At 37.7% G+C, this 13,608-nt stretch overlaps 1 protein-coding gene and 1 long non-coding RNA gene across 2 annotated transcripts in view; one reads left to right on the top strand and one right to left on the bottom strand.

Annotated features, from left to right (window-relative positions):
• The window catches only part of LOC100740632, a 127,180-nt gene that overhangs the window by 17,591 nt on the left and 95,981 nt on the right, over positions 1–13,608 (bottom strand). The window lies entirely within an intron of this gene.
• LOC117152027 lies at positions 4,501–8,737 on the top strand. Its single transcript, XR_004462248.1, has 3 exons — positions 4,501–5,120; positions 5,542–6,665; positions 6,796–8,737. It is a non-coding gene; the product is annotated as an uncharacterized LOC117152027 (long non-coding RNA).

Below are 13,608 nucleotides of genomic sequence, written 5' to 3'. Positions count from 1 at the left end.
ACGGCGTTGCAGCGGGGATAAATTCAGATGTGAATTAATGTGAGAAGAAAACTTAATGGAGGTAGCTCAGGTGGATCGAACGGCGGATTACTTTCGCGGGGAAATATAAAATTACGTGGAAATTCGTTTGACGTCTTGTTTTATCAGACGTTGATCTCTAATTTTTCACCGGCCAGCGACGTTACAACTCGGAAAGTAAAATCATTCTCCGACTTTCCGCTGCTTACTTTTGCCAGTATTTTTTTAAATTATTATGTAAATTTCTTTCATCTTATTTCAAGACGACCGAGAGAACGGAGAAAATTTTCAAGAAAACATCGCGAAAAATGTAACTACGTTCGATGAATTTCATCAGTTTGTTATCATTGCTTGTACGAAAATAAATCCGAAATACTAGCTTGTTTCGTGTTTTCGCGGTCTACGAACTTGTTTGCAGTTCGCGCAGTTGTTTGTACAGTGAGTCTGCAAACGATCACCTGGCATTCGAAATACGTACTTTTTATTCCATGAATATTGCGTACATCCCAGAAATTGCAAGCCACGCATTTCAAATCTCCTCTATTATTTTCATCCAAGTGTAACATACGTCAAAATAAAAATGTTTTACCATTTTATCTTTACTTTAATTTTGCTGCGATCTTTTTACGAATTTTCAATCTCGCTTCCGTTTTACTAAACAAAAAGCATTTATGATGTTTTAAAACATTTAAAATGATATATAACAAAACAAAAGCTAGAAACCATTCATAGCAATAACAATTGTTGATGTTCTGTTCAAATTTGACATATTTTTAATATTATAAAAATATAATTGAGTTAAAAATGTCTGGATGAACGCAGCAAGGTTAGTAGCAATGAGGTTTGATTTAAATGTCAAATTTAATTGAAATTTTTAGGGGTTATTTAATCATCGTGACGTAAGTTGCATCTAGTACACAAATCATCTCTACAAACCTGCAAATTGAAAATATCACTAGCCTGCGAGTGCCACTCGTAAATTAACGCGGATGAAAACGCCGCATTTATTACTTTGATTTACCCGGCGAACTGTCATGAGATAATACTTGAGCGCTAACGCTCCAATTATCTCAGACACGGGTACAAACAAATTGTCCGAAACGTTTGTCGTAGTAATTACGTGATACAATTTCACAGTAGACGAAACGTGTTCCGCGCTGCTACCGATCTAAAGCGGTTAACTAGGAAAGAACAGAAAGATAACGTCGGCGTGGTCCGCGCACGAACCTTTGTAGAACTTTATGCTATCTGGTGCCACGCCCAGTTTTGCGTGTGGATAGCGTTGGAAAAAAGCACACCGACAGGAAAAACTGGAGAAATCGAGAGAGACGCTGCGCGGAAAAAGTGTGACACCTTAACGGCCCTCTATGTCCGTGACATTAGACGAATTAGGTTAGGAATAGCGCTTAGCACTTCGACCGCGATCGATAGGGTTATATCGAACGAGATTTGACGAAGCCTAGAGCCATCTACTACGTTCTGTATTAATTAAACAAGACAGGGGTGGAGTGCAGCTTCTATCTATCCAAGTGTGAAAACTGCATTCTAAAAAAATTTTGTGCGGTTGACCGACACAAATCTACCCGTCAACGATCGATACAATATTAAAAAGAAAAGGAGAAAAAAGCCGAAGAGAAGAAAATACCGGGCGCGGTTTTAACTAGAAAATGTGTTAAATAATTAATTGCAGTTTACTGAATTTTCCCAATTTTGGTTGTTTGATTCTAGTTTCTAACATTCTACTGTTTTAACAATTTCTCCTTATTTCGTAAAAAAGGACGGGAGTCAAATACATATTCAAAATTGGGAAGAATCGTTAGATTGCAATTACTATGAACGAAAATCTTCTATATGTGGAAATATGAAATCAATTTATAAATTACACATGATATATCGAAATAACGACACTTATTATCGTACGAATTATCGTTAAACAATATATCGGAAGTTATAACGAGAATCCTTTATTCATTTGTTACAGTTGTAAAAAATGTTCTCGTTAATAACTTCCTCGTTCATAACAAAATATTTTGCAATATAGAAGATGACATATGAACTAACCTAAAGTTCGCAGTGCGTTCTTGTTTTACTTGCGCTTCACATAACCTATCGCTTATGCTGTTTAAATCAGGAACGTATGCATTCTTTCAGCCAATTAAAAGATAGTTAAGTAGCGGTAGTTATGTCGGGCCAGAACGAGTGACAATATCAGAAATACGTTGATAATTTCGTTTTTCCGTCGAGTGATACACCAGGTGGAGATAATTAATTACACCTGGAAATAATTAACTGCGCCATTGCAACTGCGCTCTAATGAATTCACGGTACATTTACTTTCGCAACGAATTATTTCCCTTTAGCAAAGGAAGAGGAAGGGAACTGAGGCGGGAGGAGATGAAGGAGGAGGTGGGGGATACTATGGCAAAAGGCGTCGCTTCTTTTGAAAAACAAAGGCGCCGCAACGGACGCGCGATACACAATAGCACGAAGCTCGTCTGAGTAATAAAATTAAACTCACTTCAATTTAAACTCTCCTTTGTAAACTTTCGCGAAATGATTTTAAAGCACCGCGCCGCAAGAATCATCGTAATCGCGCCGCGGAAAACAAAGCATCCTTTCTCTCTTTTCGTCCGGCTCACTCGCTTCCTCTATCACTCGTTCTTCCCTATCAACACTCGTTGTTCTTTTACCTTCGTTTCTGTAAATCGGTCCAGATGCTACAGACGTTCCTTTTTTCGTTGCTAAACCATTGCGATCAGAGTTAATTGAGAAGCGAACGTTCAAAGGAAAATTGTTACTTTTCTCTTACGTGATTGTTACGTTTGTCGTTCATGATTTCAATTTGTTTGAAAGTATTAGGAATTTGATAAACATAGATCCTGTGAAAAGAAAAGATGGGAGAAGAGGAAGCAAACGAAGCTGAGGCAGAGGTAATATTTTAATCTGTGTAATGATTTCACGGAATACTCAGGGAACAGGAAGCCTGTCGTCATTGATTGTACGTAACAAGTGGAATTTTATTATCCTATCTTTATTACATGAGACGTATCATTACGCAAGCCTCATCAATCGGCACCACTACTTGGTTCTTTAATTCGAAGATTTCACTATATCTTGAAATCTATTACAGACTGGCCGTGTATAATTTATGTACATCTTATTACATTTTGTCATTGGTAACTTTATACTTTAATACTGAAGTTTCTCCAAATCTCAAGATATCTTGGAGATTTAAATATTTTCGTTTGAGGGCAGATTAACATTACGCTTACTGTCACACTTTGTTTCTTTATCGCTGAAATTGTTGGTTTCTTCTCACTGCATCTTTTTAAGTCTTAAGTTTCCCTTTTGGTTTTTTTCCTTGCTGTCGATATCTCATATTTGATCGCAGTGTGCTACTTTTGTTACCATTGTAATCCTTGCTTGATATCTTTGTGTCTTTTTATTGCAGAATTGCACAAGCAATTTCACTTATGTGAGATTTCTCTCACAGTAGGATTGTTTCCCCGAATGTAGAAATTTTTCTAAGTTCCAATTTCATCACGATAGAGTGTACCCCAGGAAGTTATTGCCGAAGGGAAGTCCGTTGGATGATAGGTTATTTTCCACCGCTGATTCGAGATGGACATTGTACAGAAATAGCTGGAACTGAAAGAGACGCTCTCCCTCTCCTCAAATACGTTCATGGTAGTTAAGGTCGTTGGCAGGAACAATTTTGGAGACGGTGGTCGATAATGACCGTTATTTAATCACCGCATAGTTGCTTGTGGTAGCTTATTGACCAAAGGAATAGTTTTGATAATATAGGCTAGTTTAGGACACCTCGGCACTAGTCGACACTTATTTGATCACATAGAGAATCCGAATATGAAATTGATGAGATAGAAATCTTTCGTTAAAAGTATTTGTATGTCCACTCATATTTGGAAGAATCTGAACAATTTACCATAACAACACACGCAATCGAATATTCTTTAAGAAGATACATAAATATGTGTTTTAATGTCTTCCTAATTGGCAACAAGATGCGAGCAACTCTGAGAAATATACGGTATTAAATTTAAAGGAGTGCTAACAATTTATTGTACTAATACACACAGTCGAATATTTCCTAATAAGATATAATAAGTACTTCAGTGCCTTTCTAATTGGCAGCAAGATTCAACCAAGCCTGGCTATTAATAAGAGAGTCTATATCAAGAATTTTATTCTATCTTGGTGTGAAATGGGTAGAAATGGATAGAGGGGAGTGAAACAATGATACCTGACACCCAACCCGAGATATACTCGGCGTTCTGAAATCGATACTCTATATAAAAACAATTGAATGTGGAGAGACAGACTCTGGGCAACTGAAATGAAAGAAATACATACATATGTATCACTGTACTATAAGTTCCTCTCCATTGAAGATATTTCCAGCAGATAAAAATAGATAGGAATATTCATTAGCAGAAAGGTGAGCAGTCACTGTACGTACAATAGTAAGTATTACATTTACTGATTTCACATTCTAATTCTAACCTATCATTTCACACACTACATCATTTGAGTTCATATACTTCTATGCTCTAGTGAACAAATTGACAACATCCAAATGTTCAGTTGCATCTGCGAGTCCAAAATTGCAGTCGAGTTTGAAGAACATATATGTAAGTAACTTAACCTCTTTCCAGCGAATAAAAAAGGTACAATACACTATGTACAGTCAGGGAAGTTATTGCATCAACCGGTATCGGTATAAATACTTTAATTTAGAACTATGTTATATTGTGGAGTCTACTACAACGGTTTATCCGGCCGTATATGTTACCGTACGTGTCCAAGAAGACATAGGATCACTATGTCGTAATCCTTTTCTTATCGACACGAAAATGCGACACTGATTGGAGAAGTTGACGTAAAAGCGCCTCGTTACGCACAAGGAACCTTTTAACAGGGTCACGCCAGATTACCTCGTTTATTTATAGGCCGACGAAAAAATTGATCGCGACACCGATCGAACGACCCAGCTTTGAACTTTCGAACCGGACAATATCTTTATAGTTTGGCTCACAGTTGACCAGTCTTCCCTCGACTAATGAGGTCTTAACCTAACTTTCGTAAGCATATCTTAAATTTTTCTGAAAGGGCACCAGTTTCGATACAAAGTGTATTAAATGCGACATATATTTATTTTAATTAAATCAGTTTATCTTTTCTTAGACTATTACTTAGAACTAGGAGCAGTAAGTGTCACAGTAGGAAATGTCATTTCCGTCAGTCATATTAGATATATTTCGCTAAATTAATATTTAATAAAATTTAACCGTATTTTCTACGATAGTGTATATATGATTTTTAGTGTATATAGAACTGAACAGTGTATAGAACTAGGAGCAGTAAGTGTCATAGTAGGAAATGTCATTTCCGTCAGTCATATTAGATATATTTCGCTAAATTAATATTTAATAAAATTTAATCGTATTTTCTACGATAGTGTATATATGATAGCGTATTTTACGATTGGAAATATGTTTTCAGATTGCCTGTACGAGTAACGTTAATTGACGGGAAACATAATTTCCATCCTCTGTGAAAAGGTTAACGCGTCGAATGAATTTCCGGTCTTTACGAGAAATTTAGGAATCCAGAAATTTTTTCGTAGTTTACTCGGAGAAGTTGATACGACCGGTTCCTACGTTTCCGGTACACGTAGTAAGAGAGGAAACGATAAAAGGGTATGGCGGTACAGTTGCGCGCTACGTGAGTTTAGTTCGGAAAGTTTTATCGGTCAAAGTTGCTGGATACTGAGGATTTCGAAATTCGATTCTCTCAACTCGGGAGAGAACCCGCTATCCGTAAAACGAATGATTGTTTAACATGGATTATTAACGATCTGCCTGACGATAGAACGATAGAAATTCAAGAAGAAAATTTCCATTTTCTTCGTATGTAAACGAACCATATTCTCATTTTGCTTATATCGGAGAAAAACAAAAGAACCATTATTCGTGTAATGACCCACATTTAACTAGGAGGTTGGCATATTTTATTGATGGCCGGAAAGCTGATACGGTTTAACCGGTTTCAGCGCGTAGCACGCGCCAATAAAGTATACACAGTCGCTGTGCGTAACAGTAGCTTTTAATAATTACACCAACAAGACAAATTTAATATTAACCGTGAAACAGGTTCTTGTGTACCTGTGAATGCTGTTTACATACGCTTTTCTTGTATTAAAATGGATCTTTCAATTATTCGAAGGATAAAATCTGACATTCCGAAGAAATATAATCTAATGGCATTTCTCTTTGCACGAGCATTCCTGCAAATGATTATCGACCGAGTCATAAATCTTCGTAAAAATGGGCGGGGACCATTTCATTTGTGGCACATTTTACGAGAGACCTCTACAATCCCTACGGAGGGAACGGCAAACCATTTGCGGATCGTTTCATTCGAATCGTCGCCGACGGTGCCTCTCTATTGGATAAGCAATTGCAAGTGCAAACATTTGCTCGCAATCATTTATGCTCGCTGGTGTGGGCATCATGAGTGAATGTCTCACCAGCGTTGGCTTTCGCTGAATCTTGACTGGAAATTGCGTTTGAACTGAGAATGTTTACCGATGTTACATTCATTGTTCACAGAACCATTATCAAAAGGTGATTGTGTAACCAAAGTATGTTCTCGTTTTAAATCTCTCGATGCATCATGAACATAATAATACTGATTAATAATTCAATCGATAAAACAGTTCGTACGCGAACATTATCTAATGATTTATAATTTCAGGTAGAATAATCTCCATGGGATATCTGCATAACCAAGATACAAGAAGATGTACAACCGAAGTAGGTTAGGAATATGCTTCCACTAACCTATATTCTCTCATGGTCTCGCTCGTCCAGTGGAAAAGCATCATTACGTTCCGAAGCGTTCGTCGTACAATGTCACCAACGCTGTCACGATTCTCATGCACACATGCGTAATTACTCCGGTGACTGAAGCACGTCAATTCGGGTTGCACTACACGTAGCATTAAAACTCTCATGGCGCGGCGTAGGTTTGGCCGTTAGTTTGTAAAACCGCGAAGCGTGGTGTGAGCAACATACGAGTCGATACATGCAAGCTTTACCAGGTATAAAAAAAATCCATTGCATTTTACTTAACTTTTTCAGTGGCCACCGACAAGTTTTATTAAACCGTCGTTCGCATTTTTACGGAGGGGAAGGATATATACGTAGACCGACGAACGAATAGCCCTTTTCGCGAGCCATTATATGCGTTCCCGCCTCGATTTACCAGCTGCTCAGGGAGTTAGACGAAAGTTGAACGAGAATCAGGCCTATACATAATACGAGGGCCGTTGCATAACGCGTTGGCGTTGCCATCGCGTCTAAAGCTCAAAAACACGTTACTTCAGAATCCATCTCCTTACAGCTTTATGCAGCATTTACAAGACAAGTAGCGCACTCGCGCGATTTACCCAGACGAAAATCACTTAAGCTTCTTTTGTCCGCGCTGTTTCAGCGGTTCAAACGTATACTTGAAAATATATATTTTCAACGGATCTGACGCGCATTTAAATGTACCATTCGGTCGATATAAAAATGCGTTTCGATTATAAGCAAACAGACAGACTTGGCTAGAACTATTTACGATTCGCACTAATATTAAGGAATAAATAATTGTGGAAACATTTACCTTTGGGAACGTTGTTTCCGATAAATGATTCACTGCGCGAGCGCCACAAATATTTGCTATTCGTCCACATTTTCAATTAACACTATTTTATGTTGCACGCGCATTTTAAAAGTGGCAATTCAAACAGGGTTTCCAGAAAAACGAGAAACTATTCGGAAGCTTACAAAAATGATTTGCAATAAATACACGATGTTGGCAAAAAAATATGGATTCTACGAAGCAACGATCAAATATTATTTTTGTAATTCTCCATTACTCTAACACAGAATTGAAGTATTTCGAGTCGTGACACTTTTGAGACACGTATAAAGATGTATTTCTTCACGAACTAAGAATTTAAGAATTGGTGAAACAATAACCTAGCACTGGCAACGTATATGATAGTAATACGATCACGGATCACTTCGGATAAAAGGGATATTATTTTCAAGGAATATTTCGTTACGGTGGGTACCGGGTAATTGAGTTAACTGACCGAGAAGACGTGTACGGCAAAAGGTAAGTCGAGGCTTGTTGGATGCGAACTTGGGTTAAGGATAGAGACTAGCCAAGTTCGGGCCAACTTCGGATCAGGTTCGGGTCAGAAACCTGTCGGAGACAAGGCACAGACGGGCCAGAAACGGGACTCTCTCTTCGCTGTTTCCCCCCTCAGCTATTATAAAATTACGCTGCGAGACATTCTCGAGAACGCAACGTCGGGCAGTACGAAATTTTCACCACGTGCTTCCCCCTTTGCCCTCTCCCCTCTCCCCCTTTGCCACGTTTCGCCATAATTTAGCATAAAGTTTTCGATACGTATACATTATATACAGGGTGGGCCATGCGAACTGTTCTCTCAGAAACCAAGGGAAATATTAATTTAACATTTTTTCCAGTTTAATGAAATGAGAAAATGAATTATGCGGTGTACGAATATTCTTTTGGTACTACTACTATAAGTTTTTGTTATTTTTCGAAATGAAGCGCTGTATTCAATTCGCTTTACTTAGATAGATGTTGCCAAATTTAATAATATCTACTTGAAACATTTTCTGTTATTCCACATAACTGACGCTACGAATTATATCTTTCCTAAGAAAAGCTTTATAGAACACCCTATACATACAAGCGTGTTGAAGGCAAATAATAGAGGTTTTAAGTTACCTTTAATCTCGAGAATTTAAATTAAGTTAAGTTTAATTTATGGTTGCCATTAAATCAAAGATATCCCTCATAGTACGCATCACTGTAAATCGGATTTAACTTCCAACCTTCCAATTTTCCAACGATTCGCGTCTATACGATCGCGAGTTCGAGATCATATTTGTCGTCGTGGCAGGTTCCGTCGGCAATGTTAACTTACAACAGTTCGATCATATGGTAATAAAATCAAACCGCGTTTAGAGAACAACAGTTTTCGAAATATCGACATTATCGATACACAGGTGGCGCCCTCGTCCCGAATCAACATATTCCATTAACGAAATGGACAATCTGTGTCTATGCGTTCCGTAAATCCGTTTTGACCGATATTTCGATACACATTGTGTATCAGCCGCGACATGATTTAATACTGGAAGATGTTAATTAAAATCTCAACGCTATAGGGCTGGCGATTTTCTCTCTTGATAAATTATAGGGCTTCGAGACACCCCTATGATCCGTGAGAAATTATTAATTATATCGATCAGGGCCAACCTATATTATCCATCCACCTGTAATCGATGATGATAAGTCGTAGCTGACCGATCGGGAGTAATTTATGGCTGTTTAATGTAACTTGATATTTTTCTTATCGAGCGCGCGCGACCGCCTAAGTACAAGCCTTCGACGATTCAACGCAGGAAGTTCCGACCTCGATCTCTTCTTTATTGGCTTCAATATTCTAACATGAAAACTGATCCTTCGAGGAAGCTGAAGGCAAATAGAATTACCGACTCAGAATAGGAGAAAAAAGAAGGAATCAAACAAAAGAATAGAATAACCCTTTGGACTTTAGACTATTAGATCACCATTGATATGATGAAAACACTATTCTCCAACCTCTTCTTTCGAGAAGTTATTTTAAGTATTACTCGTTGAAGACTAAAACGGCGTAGACTGAATTTTAAATAAGTGTAAAAAGCTTTTTTGTGTCTAACTTATGAACTTATCAAAACCAAAAGAGATGAAATCAGGGTTCATAGGTCAGGAATATATTAAAAATTATAAGAAAAGAATAAATTATAAATTATATTAGAAAAGCGATCTAACCTACAAAATATCTAAGCTAGAACAAACTTAGAATTGGTCAAGAAAATAATGGAACCAACTATGTGCAAAAGGTTAAAAAATGAAATTTGTATTTTACCTTAACCAAAAAAAGACCGAAGTTTAAGAATCAAGGATTGAAGGAGACAAAATGACCTGCCCGACCGAAGGTAAGTAAACGAAGTTGAAAAAAAACAGGATATAGACGAAAAGAAAGAAAGAGAGAGAGAGAGAGAGAGAGAGAGGAAGAGACAGAGAAAGTACACAGGGGAAAAGATAAACAGAAGAAAACAATTTCGAGAAAATGAGAAAACGGAGTATCACGGAAAGAGTGGATAGAGAGGATCGGAAAGGGAAAGGACAGAGCGAAGAGGAACGAGAAGACTGTCGATACGCAACTTGTCTGGTGGTACAGGCATAGACTACGTTTACTTTAGATCTGCAGTGCATACAGAGAGTGCAGACAGGTTTTATTAACCCCCTCTCGACCACTCCGCGAACGTGTATCCCGGATATATACGCTTTCCCTACGAGTTGCTTCCTCGATGTTCAACCCGAAGCCACACGGCTATATACTTGCAATCGATCGTTGGCACGACGCCACTGCTATTTCTTCTTCTTCTTCTTCCTCTTTTCTTTCTTTATTTCTTCCCTCTTTTGCTTCTTCTACTTGTACTTCTTTTGCTTCTTAGTTTCTTTCATCGTCTGCTTCTTTTACCCTTACTCCCACCACTTACTACTTCTCTTATTCTCTTCCCTTTCCACGTTTCTGCACAACCAACGATGGATTCTTCCCCTTCTTCGCAGTATCTGTGCATTCCTTTCCCACGAGCTATGAATTTACTTTCGATGATATTGTTCTTGTGCCGCTAGCACGCCCCCGATAAAAATCTATAACCTTTTCTAGGGAACATCAAGTTTATCGTTGATCGTCCTCGATGCCGAGGTTGGTAACTGAATTTTAATGGGGAGTTTTAGGGGATTCCACGAAGGGACGATTCTGCTAAAACTTCCCATTAAGCATTCTTAGTCACCTAACCTATTAAAGGGACAATGTTAACGCAACATCTCATTTGCACTCTTTTTCAATCATTCCACTGACACGTCATATTTCTAAGCCTGATATAACCTTAAAAATTCTACTGTCATTTGTTTCTTCATAGCGAGAAACGCAAAGTGTGAGTGAAATAGAAAGCAACATATTTAGCAACTTAGTATCTTGATAAAGAAAAAGCAGAATATTCCTTCATACAAGAAGAAAAAGCATTTCCTTATATAAGAAATATAATTTATAGGTTAATAATAGTAATTTCAGGTTAGGTAACACAAATAACTAGTGCTAGAGAGGAACAACGGTGGCGATGAAAATAGTGTATTTCTAGCGTGAAATCAGATTGTTTACAATTTAAAAGATAACCTAAAACGACATTTTTGTACATGAACTTTCCCCTTGTATCGATGTCTAGAAAGACACAATGTAAATATCGTCTACTTTCGTCAACAATCACTACAATTATTTAAATTATCCTAACGCTACGTTTGTTAACACAACCGTACCAGTATTTCAATTTAGGTTAGAGTTTCCGTAACTACAGCCGTGGAAACAGTAGTCGTTATGTCAATTAGCATTGAAAAACTAGTCGTCGTTCTGAAGCGGTGTCGACAATGGCGACGACGACGGCGACGCAAGGCAAACAGTCTCGCGTGAACAAAAACACCGCGCGCAAAGCATGACACGCTGAAAGGAGGATAAATATTTAGTCAGCAAAAGTGCTCATAGATACGTTTTCAACGCACTAAAAATTACATTTAAACGCAACCTGAACGAGGTATTAATGCCTCCTCTCCCGTCAGGTCTGGGGGCTATCCTATCGTTTAATTGGCCAGTGTAAATCACCGCGGGGACACAAATATTTTCTTCCAATCGTTTCGCTTTAATCGGGTGCGTGCACACCGCCGATCTACCGGTTACTATGACGACTTTTGATTAAAGCACCGTTTCAAATTAGCTTTGTGCGTTTGCACTTAACAAAAGCCTTTACAATGGCCCCTTTCGCAACCAGAGTTTAATATAATAGGTATTAGTGAGATGTTACGAGTGCTACTCAAAGGGGTTGGCAATACCTCGGTAGGAGGTACTCCCGGGGGTACCCAACTGTTCGAACTCGTCGAAGGGTTACGGTCGCTGAAAGATTGGCGCAAAAGGAGATGCAGTTCGGAAAAGGGACAAGGAGGGAAGAAAATATTGAAAGAAACAGTGTTGAATAACATGGTCGCGTAAGAGGGAAAGCACTGTGGTACGAAACGTGAGACGAAGAAAGAGACAAGCGTTAAGAGAGAATATATATAGGGTGAGTCATTTAACACTGTCACTTACAGTAACTCACGAAAGTATTAGCTTACCCCAAAAGTTTCTTTCGCTTTATAAGGAAATAATAGCTGCACAACATTTTTTGTTTTATATTATTTTGTTGAATTATGTATGATCCATTTTATTCTATTGGAACAATGCATCTACTGTGCATCTATTATTTCCTTATAAAATGAAAGAAACTTTTAGGACAATCTAATATTTGGGCACTCGTAGGAACGTATTGTGAATATGTTACGAGTGTTATAGAAAACATTTTGAAATTTCAAGAAGAGCAAGGATGGTAATATGAAGTATGAGGTACATAGAGACAAATAGAGGTTAGGAGAAGAAGAACAGTTTCAATCAGAAGATTGTATAGTATCAAGGATGATTAGACCACTTAAAGATATATGTCGATAATTATTGATTTTTAATCACATATATCTTACCAGGTTTTATTCAACGTTCAAATATTCTTTCTAATCGCCATTAAAATCATCAAGATAACCTTCGTATCTTTATAAAAAAAGGCAAAATATTTCTTCACGCTTTCACATTTTCTTCAAGAAGAAAAAAGCATTTCTTTATATAAGAAAAATAATTGACGAGCAATTTCAGATTAGGTAACTCATAACCAGTGCTAGAGAGCAATCGTTTCAGAACTATTAAGATATATGAGTAGCAACGGTGGTGAGAAAAAAAGTAAAAAACAAGAGTAATGCAAAGAAAAGATGGTAAAGAAAGACGCAGAAGGAAATATATATATGTATATATATATGTAAAAACTGGCACATGTAAACGCAGATAAGGAGGGAATCGAAGGTAAAAAAGAAACACGAGAAACAAAAAGTAAAATAAGAAGGATAAAAAGAATCTAAGAAAATGAAGATGAGTGAAAGTAGAAGTGGAGGAAGTGGGAAGAAAGAAAAGAAAAGCAAGACATTTCTCTCTCCCTTTCTCCAATTTTCAGACTACCAGCTGAACCTAAGGTCTTCTATTTCTCAACCTGTTGAACTTCTCACCTACATGACGCACGATTTGTTTTCCCTGAACGTTACCACCGGAATGCTCACTGGTATTCTCTTGCCTGTTCTCGCTCGCACCAAGTGTAAAACAGGGAACAAAATGGAAATGGATTAAAGCAGCCGTAAACGTCTATAACGTCCATTAGGTACAAATCACAATCGAACGATTTCCATGAATGTTAACGACGCTATTTTACATATTTCCGATTCGATCTATTTACAAGCTTTTCCTTTGTTATAGCAACAAACATTCTCATTTTACAGTCTTCGTAACATCGTAATTCGTACTCTGAG

Source organism: Bombus impatiens, unplaced genomic scaffold (genome assembly GCF_000188095.3).
Source record: "Bombus impatiens unplaced genomic scaffold, BIMP_2.2 scf_0582, whole genome shotgun sequence".
Classification (NCBI taxonomy): Eukaryota; Metazoa; Arthropoda; class Insecta; order Hymenoptera; family Apidae; genus Bombus; species Bombus impatiens.
Note: the sequence above shows the minus strand (reverse complement) of the source record. Positions and strands in the feature narration are given on the sequence as shown.